The following is a 14995-nucleotide window of genomic DNA, read 5'->3' on the forward strand; positions in this document are numbered from 1 at the left end:
TTATAGTTTATAAATCAATAGCTTTTACTTTATACTCATGTCAAAATATGTTCAAATAAAAAATAAAATATGTTGTAAAGTATTAACTGCTTTTATAACTAAACATTAGAATTTTTTACAAAATAATTAGAAAGATCATATAAAAAATGTTATGTAACGTAATTTTACTTTAAAAAATAGTGCAATTTTACATAATTTTGAAAATGTCATTTCTTTCAAAATTACATAAAAAGATTTTATAATTGATTATAATTTTATTTTTAATTTTATTTAATAACAACAAAATTAAATAACAACAAAAATAAAGTTATAATTTGTAGTCGCCAGTAATGAATAATCAAAAAATAATAATCTAACCTAACTCCAATTTGGTAGATTGGACCCAACTGGCAATTTTATTATGGATTAAATGGTTAAGTACAATGTTTCAATTAGGTCCTTATCAAATACAAATTGATAAAAAATTTCCAAAGAAGCATTGCGGTCAATGCATTTCTTGGCCGCAAGTCACGGATCATACACTACATAAATGGACAAACAATTGAATAATAACTGATTAAAAATAATAGATTTGGAACTAAGTAAAAAAACATTAAAAACTTACAAGTTTCGTACATCGGATGTTAACAAGTCAAAATGTAAAAAACGAACGTGTGAAAACTCGAGTCAATATAAATTACAAATGTAAAAAAAACCGAATATAGTAATAGTCATTAAATAAAATACAACGTATAAAAACTAGAATTGATATAAATTTAAAGTGTAAAGAAAAAGAAAAAATATAGTAATAAGTCTGCACAGTTCTAGATACAAAAAGAGATTGAGATGTAGCTAGCCCGTGAAGGGTAAGTAGATCAAGAACAATTATACAGATTTTATAATGTTATTGTATATGGAATTCAAGTTCTCTGTGTGAATACTGTAATTTCCTATAAGCGCGTTTTCCATCTTGTGAAGCATATTTCGAGATCTTTAACAATTAGTATTTGTGATTCTATTTTCAATAGACAAGAGAGGAGTTTATGGTTCTCTTTTAATGATGAGAAAAAAGGATTGAAAAGAAAATGGATTGGTTATTGTTCAAGCAAAAAGAAAATAACCAAAATATCAATCCAATTAACTATTACTGGAGCAAGGTTGCTCTTCCCTCTCAAATACAAGATGAGAATGTAAGTCTCAATTCCAAGAAGGAGTTGTTTTTCTTTTCTCTTTCTCTTTTAGAAGCCAACATGGAATCTGTTAATATTAATTTTGCATCTTTTTTGGATAATGTATCTTTCTCCTCTTTTTGTTCGTTAAAAAATTGATTCGTTAATTTCTTGTCGATTTCCATTCCTGACAATATACAATGTTTATTACAACATAGAGAAAACTTTTCACTTTTAAAATTAAATAAAAAGAAATTGATTTTTGAATTTATTAAGATTATTAAATTTATTAAGAATATTAAACGGAATATAAGTAAGTTTCCTGGTATAGTACAGGATTCAATCAGAAATCATTTCGATCATGAACAATTTGATTTCACATTCTCTACAAGCTATTTGTAACCAAAAAACTTATGTAATATGGTCGGTGTTACAAAACGGTTCTTGAAAGAGAACCCTAACTTGTTATTAACTAAAACCGATAAAGGCAACATCACGATCGCTCTTGATAAGGACATTGATAAAGTGGAAATTTTACTTGAAGACAGTGAGACATATTCTTGTATTAAGAAATATCCTACTAGATATTTAACGACTAAACTAAAAGAATTGTTGACAAAATAGAAAACTAAGAACTATAATTCAGAAACTACTTATAAAAGATTGCATCGTAGTAATAGTTTAATTCCTAGAGCGTATGGTCTTCCGAAGATACACAAGCCTGATTGCTCCTTTAGAATCATTGTTTCATCGATTGACAATCCTTTATATTCACTTGCATTATTTCTACATGAAACTCTTGCGGCCAGTATTCTGAAAGCCAGTAGTTACGTTGATAATTCATTTGAATTAATTAAAAAATTAAGTAACATATCGATTGAAGACAATTATTGTTTAATTTCTTTAGATATGATCTCGCTTTTTACTAATATTCCGATCAAAATGGCAGTAGCAAGTGTATTAAAAAGATAGAATTTTTTATCTGATCACTGTCAAATTCCGGAATACAAGCTTGTGGGCGCGATTAAGTTTGTTTTGAACTTAACGTTTTTCAAATTTAACAATCAATTTTATAAGCAGAACTTCAGGATCCCAATGGGTTCCTCCTTATCACCTATTATTGCGGATATCGTAATGCAAGAACTTGAGCGAGAGGTGCTACAGACAATTTCCTGGTTGCATTTTATTTTTGATATGTGGACAATATTTTAACAGCAATTCCTTACTCGTTTACATCTTCGATTTTAGATAGCTTTAATTTCCTCCGACATTAAAATTTACCATGGAGATTGGGAGAAACAAGATCAATTTTTTGGAAACTACCATTTTAATTAAAAACAAAATATTAATTTTTGATTGGTTTCATAAACCTACCTTGTCAGGAAGGTATTTAAATTATTTGTCTCAGTACCCTCTCTTTCAGAAAAAAGGGGTAATTGTAGACATGGTAGATAGAGTTTTTCGTCTCTTGCATCCTGAATTTCATCGAAAAAATCTTAATTTTATCATCGAAACACTGTTAAATAATAATTAAATAAATTTTATTTTTAAGACGGTGAATAAAAGGATTAAAAAATTGACCAATAAATATGCTTTAAAACTAATAACAGCAAGTTAGCTTCTAAAGATAAAAATTCATTGGTTCACGATTCCTTTTGTTAATGGTGTTTCTAATAAATTCAAGAACATTACAAAAAAATTTTAATTGTAGATTGGCACAGCATAAATAAATTACAGAGATTTATTAAAGTACACAAAGATCCTCTCAAAACCTTGTCCATGAGAAACGTGTATATGATTGCCTGCAAAGGTTATGAGACCTCATATGTAACCCAAACAGGACAAGTAAAAACGCGTATTTCAAAACACCGAAATCACATAAATAGAAATTTCACTACAAGTTCGGTAATTACAAATCATGAGATACAGCATGAACATGAGTTCGATTGGGATAAGAGTTCTCGATGCGGAGATCAATATTTACAAAAGATTAACCTCTGAGATGCTGTTTATTAGGTTGCAAAAACAAGGTTTAAATTTGCAGACGAATACCTATAATTTCCTAGACCAGACGTATACCTCAATTATTAAATGAATTTATAATATTAATTGCACTTTCTCTTGTCGACCTTTACAAATTTTAACGTTTTATTTTACTTGTTATCTAACTGTCGCACTGTTAACATAGTGCTTTTTACTTCGACTTTTTATACTTGACTCCTTTAACTTTTGTTTAAAATTTATTCAGTCAGTAATTTCCGTTATATTTATTTAGCATTAATTTATTGGATTACGTTTTGACTTCGATAATTGTTAATTAATTTTATGAAAGTGCGAGATGAGGCGGATCTATGGGTGAATTATTTTTAGTGTTTTGTAGAGTATATCTAAACATTTTTTTTTAATTTTAGAATTCCAACAAAAAAAGACACGGTTGCAGCACCAATTGCAACTCTATTCAATATTCTTTTATTAGATGGACGAACTTAGATGGACGCTTTGGAATTGATGCCTTCGCACAACGTGATTTGAACCCATAGAATGTTGTTGTTTCGCGCTCCGTTTCTATCAATGCATTCATCCGGAATTCAAGTTTAAACCAAGCTTAAATTACTGCTCCGTCATGCTAAATATATTTATATTTCGTTGATAATGACTTTAAAGTAAGTCGAAACGCCTTTTATCTTTTTTTATATATAAAGCGTTTACGTTTTGTTATCTTTATATATTTTAAATGTTATTTGATGTCTTTAATTGAATTAAAAGTTGACATGTGGCATTAAAGAGTGACCACAAAAATAGGTCTAAAATCGCCCGTTTTGTGGACAAAGTTTTGTGGACAAAGATTTAAAGTTTAAATTGATTTTGGCGGTAAATAATTGTATATCATGAAACATCAATCCTCTGAAAATTTCAGATTAAGCATATCTTTTATTACTGACAAGGGAACCTCGCGAACCCAAAAATTCTGATTTTAATGAAACTTGGCATAAATGTAGAAGGGGTAAATACATAAATTTAGAAATTAAAAGTTGGTGCTTATAAACGGTTTAAAGGGTTGAAACCACCCTTCAAAAATGTTGAATTTTTGTCTTTTCTCGATATATCTCGTAAACTAAACAAAGTATTAAAAAATGTTTCATACAAAAGTTTTACAGTATAAATACCTCTATTTAACTATGCTATTTATTTTTTCAAAAAAATTTTTTTTCAAAAACAAATTTTTTTTCTTTGAAAAAAAATTTTTTTTGATTAAAATAAATAGCATAGTTAAATAGAGGTATTTATGCTGTAAAACTTTTGTATGAAACATTTTTTTATATTTTGTTTAGTTTACGAGATATATCGAGAAAATGCAAAAATGTCTTAACTTTCAAGTGTGGTTTCACCTCTTCAAACCGTTTTTGAACCAAAATAAAACATTTCTAAATTAATATATTTACTTCCTCTACATTTATGCCAAGTTTCATTAAAATTAGAAAATTTTTTGTTTGGGCTTATAAACGGTTTGAAAGAGTGAAATTACCCTTTAAAGGTTGAGATATTTTTACCTCTTCTCGCTATATCTCGTAAACTAAACAAAATATTAAAAAATGTTTTATACAAAAGTTTTACAGCCTAAATACCTTCATTTAACTACACTGTTCATTTTTCAAAAAAAATTTTTTTTTTAATTAAAATAAATTTTCAATAAAATTGATTTTTATGTATATAGCATTTATAAAATAATTATACTATCTTATACTACGTTCTATTTATATCATCTATGTGTATATTATGTATGTTATATGTTATCTATGTTATAATACTACATTTATATTATCTGCATCCCTATATGTATTAGTTTTCATCTAACAGTTGCGCAATATTAGAGTAGTCACGTTGCTTTCACACAGTTCATTCTGTCTACGTCACATATTTCACATTCAAGTTTTATATTTGTCATATCACGGTATATATCAAATATGAAATGGAAATCACGTATTAAAGTTTGATATCTTTATTAATGATGTTACGCGTCATTTTCACATCTGTATTAAGTCTAACGTGTGCTTGATCAGTACATCAGTATCACATCTACTTGATTTTTCTGTTAGATTATTTAATTAAGCGAAGCATAATGTTACACATAAATGTTGCGAATGTTCTTAATATGTTAATTATTTTATTTCAAATTATACATATTCCACCTATAAATGAAAGAAAAATACAATTACGTGATGTGATAGAGGATATTATAACAAATGATATTATAACAGTGAATGTGACTTATCATTTGATGTACACACTGATACTGCTTTAGAATTTTAAAATTATTGGGAAGTGGATTTACCTGACATAGAATATGTAACAAATGTTGAGGAAGAATTTTTTTAAAATGATAATTGTGGTAGGGACTTCACCTTTCTGAAGCGACGTTGCACTCCTAAAAGAAAGTGTCGGCCTTTTATCACTTCTCCAATATTCGACGGCTTTCCTTTTATAGCTACTATTTAAAATTTCGTCTTCTGGTTCACAATTATATTCATTATCAGGTTCATAATCAACATTATCATTTTCTAAAAATTCTTCCACTTTATCTGTTACATATTCTATGCCAGGTAAATCCACTTCCAAATAATTTTGAAATTTTAAAGCAAAATGAGTGTGTACATCAAATGATAAGTCATTCACTGCATTTGTTATAATATCCTTTATCACATCACGTAATTGTATTTCTCTTTCATTTATAGGCGTATGTGTAATTTGAAATAAAATAATTAACATATTAAGAACATTTGCAACATTTATGTGTAACATTATGCTTCGCTTAATTAAAAACAATCTAACAAGAAAAATCAAGCACATGTTAGATGTGATACTGATGTACTGATCAAACACACGTTAGACTTGACACTGATGTGAAAATGACGCGTAACACCATTAATAAAGATACCAAACTTTTATTAATACGTGATTTCATATATGATACATACCGTGACATGACGAATATAAAACTTGAATGTGAAATATGTGACGTAGAGAGAATGAACACTGTGTGAAAGTAACGTGACTACTAATATTGCGCAACTGTTAGATAAAAACTAATACATACAAGGATGCAGATAATATAAATGTATAGTATTATAACGTAGATAATATATAACATATATAATATACACATATATGATATAAATAAAACGTAGTATTAGATAGTATAATTACTTTATAAATGCTATATACATAAAAGTCAATTTTATTGAAAATTTATCTTAATTAAAAAAAAAATTTTTTTTCGAAAAATAAACAGCGTAGTTAAATAGAGGTATTTATGCTGTAAAACTTTTGTATAAAACATTTTTTTATATTTTGTTTAGTTTACGAGATATATGGAGAAAAGGTAAAAATATCTCAACCTTTGAAGGGTAGTTTCACTCCTTCAAACCGTTTATAAGACCAAACAGAAAATTTTCTGATTTTAATGAAACTTGGCATAAATGTAGAGGGGGTAAATAAATTAATTTAGAAATGTTTTATTTTGGTTTAAAAACGGCTTGAAGGGGTGAAAGCACGCTTCAAAGTTGAGACATTTTTGCATTTTCTCGATATATCTCGCAAACTAAACAAAATATTAAAAAATGTTTCATACAAAAGTTTTACGGCATAAATACCTCTATTCAACTATCATATTTATTTTTTCCAAAAAAATTTGAAAAAAAAATTTGTCTTTGAAAAAAAATTTTTTTTTAAAATAAATAACATAGTTAAATAGAGGTATTTATACTGTAAAACTTTTGTATGAAACATTTTTTAATATTTTGTTTAGTTTACAAGATATATCCAGAAAAGGCAAAAACTCAAAATTTTTGAAGGGTGGTTTCAACCCTTTAAACCGTTTATAAGCACCAACTTTTAATTTCTAAATTCATGTATTCACCCCCTCTACATTTATGCCAAGTTTCATTAAAATCAGAATTTTCGGGTTCGCGAGGTTCCCTTGTGAGATATGAGGGGTTAAATTGGTATACACCAATGCCATTTTATCTGTTCAACACAAAAAACCTGGAGGTTATTTCTCATATAAAAAATGTTTCAGATAAGATTTGTTTATCTGTTAGAAGACTAATTTATCGTGACCTTAAATCGACGTTTAAATCAGAATTGTGAATATCATTTAGAGGTCAACTTGCGATTTCCAGGAAAATGTTTTTTATCTGATGTCGGATACCTATCTCTGTGGTCTCTGAACAAGTACATGTATATATGGGAGTATTTTATTAACGTTATTTTATGTCAACACGGTTTTATCTAGCTTTATATTTTATAAATCCGATAACCTTATAACAATATTTCAAATATAGGTACCACCGATTTCTGAAATACTGTGGTATTTACTATGATTTTTCTAATAGTTTTAGTAGTGGTAGCTTTTTCACATATTTTACAAATTACATTATTGTTATTGAGTTACGAAAAATTGTTAACAAAAGTAGTATTATGATTTTTTTTATTAAACATATCGTTTTCAAGTTCGTGAATATCAACTTTAACCCTTCATATCTCAATAATAAAAGGTATGGTCAATTCAAAATTTTTAGGGGATGAATGTTTGATGATATACAATCATCCACCAAAATACCACCAAAATCGTATCAAAATTCGATGTCCACGAAACGGACAATTTTTGCGGTCACTCTTTTAGTTTCATTTTCGCCTTAATTTCCGCGCTGACTCACATCACTCATTATATATTTCATTTTATATTTAACAAATTGTTTTATAACAGTAATAATATTAAATTCTTGCCACTACATTTTTTCCTTTCTTTGTATTTATATAAAATATATAATTGTGTTTATATTCACTTTTGACAGCAACTGTGTCTTTAAATAACACACATACCGTCTCCAACATTTTTCTTAATCATATTTAGAATAAAATTATATTCTTATTTTATAATACCCCAAAGTAATCAATATACATCTAGAGTCCCCAAAATAATTAATATGTATAGATAGTCCCCACAGTAATCACTATATTTGTGTTTGCTTATATACATTATTTGGTATTGTATATTGAGTACATACTAAATAATTAATAACTCATTACATCAAATATAAGTGTAATATTAATTAGGGAAAAAATGTTCTTGTTCTTGTTATCTAAAAAAAATTATTAAAATTATTCAAAATTAAATGTATAATATACATTTAAAGATATATTTTGTAACTCCTATCAAGAAATTGTAGTTACCCAGATAGCATAAAATATTTATAAGAAAAAATATTTATAATAAATATTTTGTACATATTTTTATGCCCGATTTTGCCAGGTATAAAAAAATTATGATAAATATTTATGAAAATATTAAAAATAAATATTTATACAACAATACAAACAATTATAAAGGGCTCGTTAATGCTAAGCAAAAATAATATGATAAACAGGTCAATGTATCGAGCCAAGACAAATTTTCTTAATACATTATAATTAATTAGATAAACATTATATAATTATAAACGCGATTAATAACACTGTGTTAAAGAAACGTTTCGACTATACTTAGTCCTCTTCAGTCATAATACATTACCAATATGAATGAACTTAAAACATGAATGAAATGATGGACACGAAAATATAATTAAACAGTTAAACAAGATGACCATTAAACAATCATAAAACAGTTCATTGCGTATCAAATTATGTCATAATAAATAAAAACGTAAACCAATCAATAATATAATTAAATGAATAATAAAATGAAAAATAATGAAATTTTTTCGTAAGTCGGTTTCCATGTTAAAATAAATTTATAAGATTAAAAACGATGGAAAACGTGTTATAAATAACATAAACTGGTATGCGTATTGCAAAAAACTGTAAACTTATATATGTTAATCGCAGATCTTAAAACACAATATTAAAAAGAGCAACAACAGAGTATTTGACAAAGCGCTAAAGACAAGTGTAACGTTCGGTAGTCAGAGGCAGAATAAGCAAGACTTATTTTCCGTTAGTCATTTTCGACAAAATGTTAAACAAACAATAATAAGAATTGTCAAGACACTCCGTGTCCTTCTGTAAATTGATGCCATTAACTTGCTCCTTAATATGAATTATTTCTGAAATTAACCTTTTTTGGTATCTTGATTCAGAATCTAATATTTTAACGTTATTCCAATCAAACACGTGGTTATTTTTTAGCATGTGTTCTGTTACCACGGAGCGTCTCGACGATTTAAAATTATTCGCATGTTCTTTAATCCTGGAACTTAAATGTCTCTTTGTTTGTCCTACAATTTTTACAGCATATTTTGTAGACAATATTATTCATTAGATTTATATCGGTTATGTCCTTCTGCACCCTGATGAACATGTTCAATTTATTGAGGCATCGAAAGCCAACCATAAACAAATCTTTGTTAACAAAAGATGAGGCTGTTTCAGATATGTGTCTAATATGTGTCTGATATAAGGTAATACAAAATACTTTTTCTTTATGCGTTGACGTTGTTTTAGCCTGATTAGTTTGAGAGTCTGTGAGTTCCACTTGATTATTGAAATGTTTCCTAAGTCTGTCTAAAAATATTTATACTATCATTATCAAAGAATATAAAAAATAATTCTAGTTCATATACCATAAATATTTTTCGGTACATTTTAAAAACCTGTTCTATATATTGTTGATAATAATCTTTGTATCATTTCTAAATGGTTTATGAAAAATAATTATATAATTTAAAAAATATGTAATAAATATATTGTGCGCGAGGTATGAGCGCGTGTGAGAAGGGCCGAGAAACTCGAACGAACGAAGGGGAAATTACAACAGTTTCTTTTCTAATAACAATTATTTATTTAAAAATTTCACTTAACAAATCAAACACTTATGCCGCGAGATTGAATTACATGAGAAGCAAAGCGGTCGCGAAGAGCAAGATGGTCGCGAAAGAACGATGCGGTCGCGAAGAGCGAAGCGGTCACGATGCGATCGTGATAGATTCTTACGGCAGAATGAATGAAAAACGACGCAAATGATAGACAAAAGAAACGAGGTGGCAATGAATGAAGCTCGGAGCATCTTTCCGTTGCCGGGTAACTCAAAAACGTACTTTAAACATTTCCTTATTAGGCAATCATGTATGATTCCCGGACTTTTAAAACAAATACCTATATGGGGTCACGGCCACCGCTGATTTAAGCTCCGTGCACAATAATTCCGATTCCGAGCATTAATTCCGATCTTGAACATATATATTATAACATAAATATATATTATAACACAAATAAAATATTTTTTGAAAATAAATTTGTAAAATATTTATGAATATTTATGATAAATTTTCTGTGCTATCTGGGTAGAAAGATAGTGTTCCCAGAACATATGTAACTGTTGTCTGGCAACTCTCATCAAGTCAAAATTAACAGAGATCAATTTTTTTTTAATTAAACATTAGAATTAGAGAAACAAAAATGCTCAATAATTTTGAGAAATCATATATGCAAAAAGTTCCATTAGTACTCAGAGTCCATTCTTATTTCAAGACTGTCTTAAGTATAATTCTCAAAATGCTAATATTTTTAACCATTTTGCCTTGATAATTTTTTATATTTTGCAAAAACTTGTTGTCATGTTACAAAAAATCTGCTTACACAAAATAATTGAAATAAAATAATATTTAATTCTTAAGACAAAATTAATTTTTTACTTTTCAAACCATTTTTATTAAACATTTGCTTTAATCTATATTATCACTCGTTAAAATCCGAATTTGTTCAAAACATTTGTCTTTAAGATCTTGAGATATTTTAATGCACAAATTACAATAAGTCCCTCTGTATATCCTAATATTTTTTTAAATGCTAATTTATTCGCAAAAGTTCAATAAATGGAAAATTAACATCTCATATAATTACTGTATTAGATGGGTAATCGTTTTTATATAATACAAAAACGATTACTTTAGGAACCTAACACGGTAATCATATAAGATGTTAATCAAGAGACACGGTAGTGCCTCGCGCCAAGTGTACGCGCAGCGCGAGGCACTACCGCTGCCTCTATTACGCGAGACGTCGTTTGCGCGAATCCGTAGTTATCGAATTCTCAATAACGACTAAATCGATGGATTTCTCAATAGGCTTAATAGATAGCTTGTATTCAATGTATATAATGTGTTTTTATTTTTCCACTACGTGACTTACGAGCGGAGATATCGCGATTAAAGTTTTTCGCTCAAGAGTAAATCTGATTAAAAAACGTCATAGTCGTCATCATCGTTATTATCATCGTCGCCCGGCCGCCAGGACAAGTGGTGAAGATTTGTACTGTTGCTTTTCGCGCCGTCAGATGGCTGTACGAATTGACACGGACACTATCTTGATTGGCTTTATGAGTTGACACAAACACGAGAAGTTACGTATCATGATTGACGATCGGGTCTGCGCCGTCTGCGTAATGGCAATGGTTAATCCGCGGCGAGTTTCACGTCTATGATGCGACAGTTCGAGGTTGATGACGTGTTCACGTGCGCAAGGTTAGTAGCGAGTTAAGTTATAGTTTTATGCATAATTTGCATGTTACATCATGGAGAAAAATACGGCTGTGCTTAATTTGAAGAATTTAGTATAACACTATGCGTTGTATAATCAGATAAGGTACACAAAATTTGCATTTTTTATATGAAATAAGTATTCTAAGATAAGAGTAATACTTTGTGTTGTTTTATTTTTAGTTATATTTTAAAAAAAGAAGAAACACTTTATTGGAAATTAATGTAAAAGAAGAACAAAAAAAGAAAAGAGTGAATGGTAAGAAGAAAAATATAATTAACTTCAAAGTTTGGAATTTACAGAATGCCGGAAGCAAAATATGTGGATCTTGAAGATACCAAATAATGTAATTTTTCCCTCAAAAATAATAGGCTAAAGTAAACTGTTTATTTTTTGTGTTAGAAAATATATGTATTACAAGATCTAACTTGTCCAGAGGAACGTTTTGCAAGATTTAAGAAAAAACAAGCTATTTGACAAGATTATCACATTATTATTATTATATTTATTATTTAAATTTTCAAGAGAAATAGTAAGAAATTTTATTATAAAAAATTGTTAGCTGTTACATCAAAATTCTCTTTCTTCTAAGCTGGTGTAAGCTGCTGTTGATAAGTTCACCAAAGTTCAAATCCTTTTAAATTCAGTAAACTATCATATACTGAATTAGCAGTGCAATTCATATCCTAAAGATTATCTGAAAGTGTACTTTCTAATTTTTCAAGTATGTCGCTACTTTATGGCAGGCCAGGTAAGAGAATAGTTACAAGTGTTATAATTTTATTTTAAAGAATATTCTATTGCAAGTGTGTGGCTTTTAAATTAAGATATTGTACAACCATATCTTGTTTAGATTATTGAATTAGAAATAAATGAAAAGTGTGAAATCTTGTCTGAAATCACAAAATTACAACAAAATTACAAATTATAAAGTCACCCAGCTGGTCTGCCGATGATCTGGTCACAGGCTGTAATATCAGAGATAAGTTTATATGGATACTAAGAATTATCTATGCCTTTTATTGATCTATTTAGTAACTGCTATGGATTCTATGCGAGTCGAATATGGATAAGGTACAGAAATATACCAATAAGGCTCTTAGTCAAATTAAAAACTAAAAAATAATTTAAATACTTCGTTATTCCCGAAACAATTTATTATAATTAATACAATTCTCGTCATACATATACATAGATCACATTCAAATTTTTATTTATATTTTTGATTCTCTAACTTATTTTATTGTAAATTGAGGCATACATAAAACAAAATAACTACAAGTCAACTTCTCAATATGGAACAACACGTCATATGTTACTTTTCATTCTTTTTGCATTAATATAGCATACTAATATAATATATTTAATTATATTTATTGCTATTTTACAGTTGAATTTGTAGTTAAATTGTAATTGTACATTTATAATTATATTTATTGTTCTTTTACAGTTATTGATAATAAATCTATTTTTCTCATGTTTTAATTAATGTTCTTGGAAAATATATAATCATGCGCCAGCTTGTAATGGGAAATAAAAGCGTGGCTCTTACAGAAATTTTTCAAACTTGCCAATTTTGCAAGTTATTTAAAAGCCACATTCACGATTTCTGTAAGAACCACGCTTTTGTTTTCTGTTACAAGATACAAGATGATTATATGTTCCAAGAGCATTAAGTAAAACACAGGCAAAATAAGTTATTAATAATAAACATTATCAATAATTGTAAAAAAATAAACATAATTATAAAAATACAATTACAATTTAACTACAAATAAAAAATTTTCTGGGTAATTTTTGTAAATGTATGAAGAGAATTGTATGAATTATAATAAATTGTTTTGGGAACAACAAAGTATTTAAATACTTACTTTTTAGTTTTTTTTAATTTATGTGCCTTATCCATATATCCGACTTGCATAGAATGCATGACATTTACTAAATACACACAGAAAAATATAATTCTACAACCAAGAAAAGTAATTACTTATTTTATTTCCTTTAAGGATATATCAGACTGAAGTTCAAAATGGTACAAAGTTGTTAAAAATTTATGAAATTGTTCTTTTAGTTTCCCTAATGTACTGCAAAAAATTGAAAACGCATCCACTAAACGATTGCTGAGTTATAACTATTTTAATTTTCACTGATTTTACATGGTATCCTTTTCTATCTTATGGAAAAAGACGATCTTGACGGATAAAGCAGCTAAAAAAGTATAGAAGAGAATAGTACCAGTGTTTTGAATTTTTTTGTACATCTAGTATATAAATAGATAAAAATATCTGCCGAGTTTCAATTGTCTTCACTACACCGTTTTAAAAAAATAAAATATAACTTGAGATAATTGTGCATTTTCACTGTCAAAAGTTTAAACTCATAAGTGAAAAAAATCGCAAATACGTGAAAAATACCTTTGTAAGAGTAAAAATAAGACTCCAACTATCGTTCAAGTTTCTTACATCTAGATTTACTATGCGTTAGGCGTAGATATTTAAGTATTTCAAATTTCATGCACTTTTGTCTAAGATTGTATGTCCGATACACAATAGTTTTTTTTTAACCAAGAATATTTTCTTAATATTAATTTTCAGGTATGCTTGTCACAAATATTAAAAAATTTCAGCATTTTTTACTTAAAATAAGAATTTATTCTTGTTTCAAAAATATTATAAAATTTGATTGAAGAAGAATCACATAGGACTCTGGATAATAATACTTGTTTGAAGTGAATATTCTTGTTTAAAGTATTACACTTACTAAAACTTAGAATATGTTTTAAGTGAATGTGATATTGTGACAAGTTTACCATAGATTTGCAGATATAGAAAGAAACCAATTACTTAGAACAAGTAATATTTACTTGCAAGTAGTAATTATTTTTCTGTGTGTAGACTAAGACGTACAGATAATCCTTGGGCATTCATATAAACATATTACCCATATTGCAGCCTGTAACCATGTCATCGGCAGGCCAGCTGAATGGCATTATAGTATATACTTGGTTGTAATTGTTTTAAACAAAATATCATGCTTTTACCTATTTCAATACATTGCAAAAGAATAAACCGTTCACTTTATTCTATCATTTTTTTAAAGCTATATTATATTTAGTATTCAAGTTGTCATATTCTGTTGATCACACTATTAATTCCGAGCTTTGAAATTAATTATGTTATGTAATATTTAGGAGAATTACACAAAAAGAGAGAAATAGAAGGAGAGAGAATAAAATATACACACCTCATATATACATGTCATATGCATATTGCGATGTGAACTCCCGATCGCGTCAGCAACTTCGTCGTGCTCTT

At 27.9% G+C, this 14995-nt stretch overlaps 1 protein-coding gene and 1 long non-coding RNA gene across 5 annotated transcripts in view; both read right to left on the reverse strand.

Moving 5' to 3' along the window:
* LOC105834196 overlaps nt 1–14995 on the reverse strand; it is a 99262-nt gene that overhangs the window by 63112 nt on the left and 21155 nt on the right. The window lies entirely within an intron of this gene.
* LOC118647088 lies at nt 373–4159 on the reverse strand. Its single transcript, XR_004964396.1, has 2 exons — nt 2523–4159; nt 373–1961 (listed from the first exon to the last, which is right to left on the reverse strand). It is a non-coding gene; the product is annotated as an uncharacterized LOC118647088 (long non-coding RNA).

This window comes from Monomorium pharaonis, chromosome 8 (genome assembly GCF_013373865.1).
Source record: "Monomorium pharaonis isolate MP-MQ-018 chromosome 8, ASM1337386v2, whole genome shotgun sequence".
NCBI classification, from domain to species: Eukaryota; Metazoa; Arthropoda; class Insecta; order Hymenoptera; family Formicidae; genus Monomorium; species Monomorium pharaonis.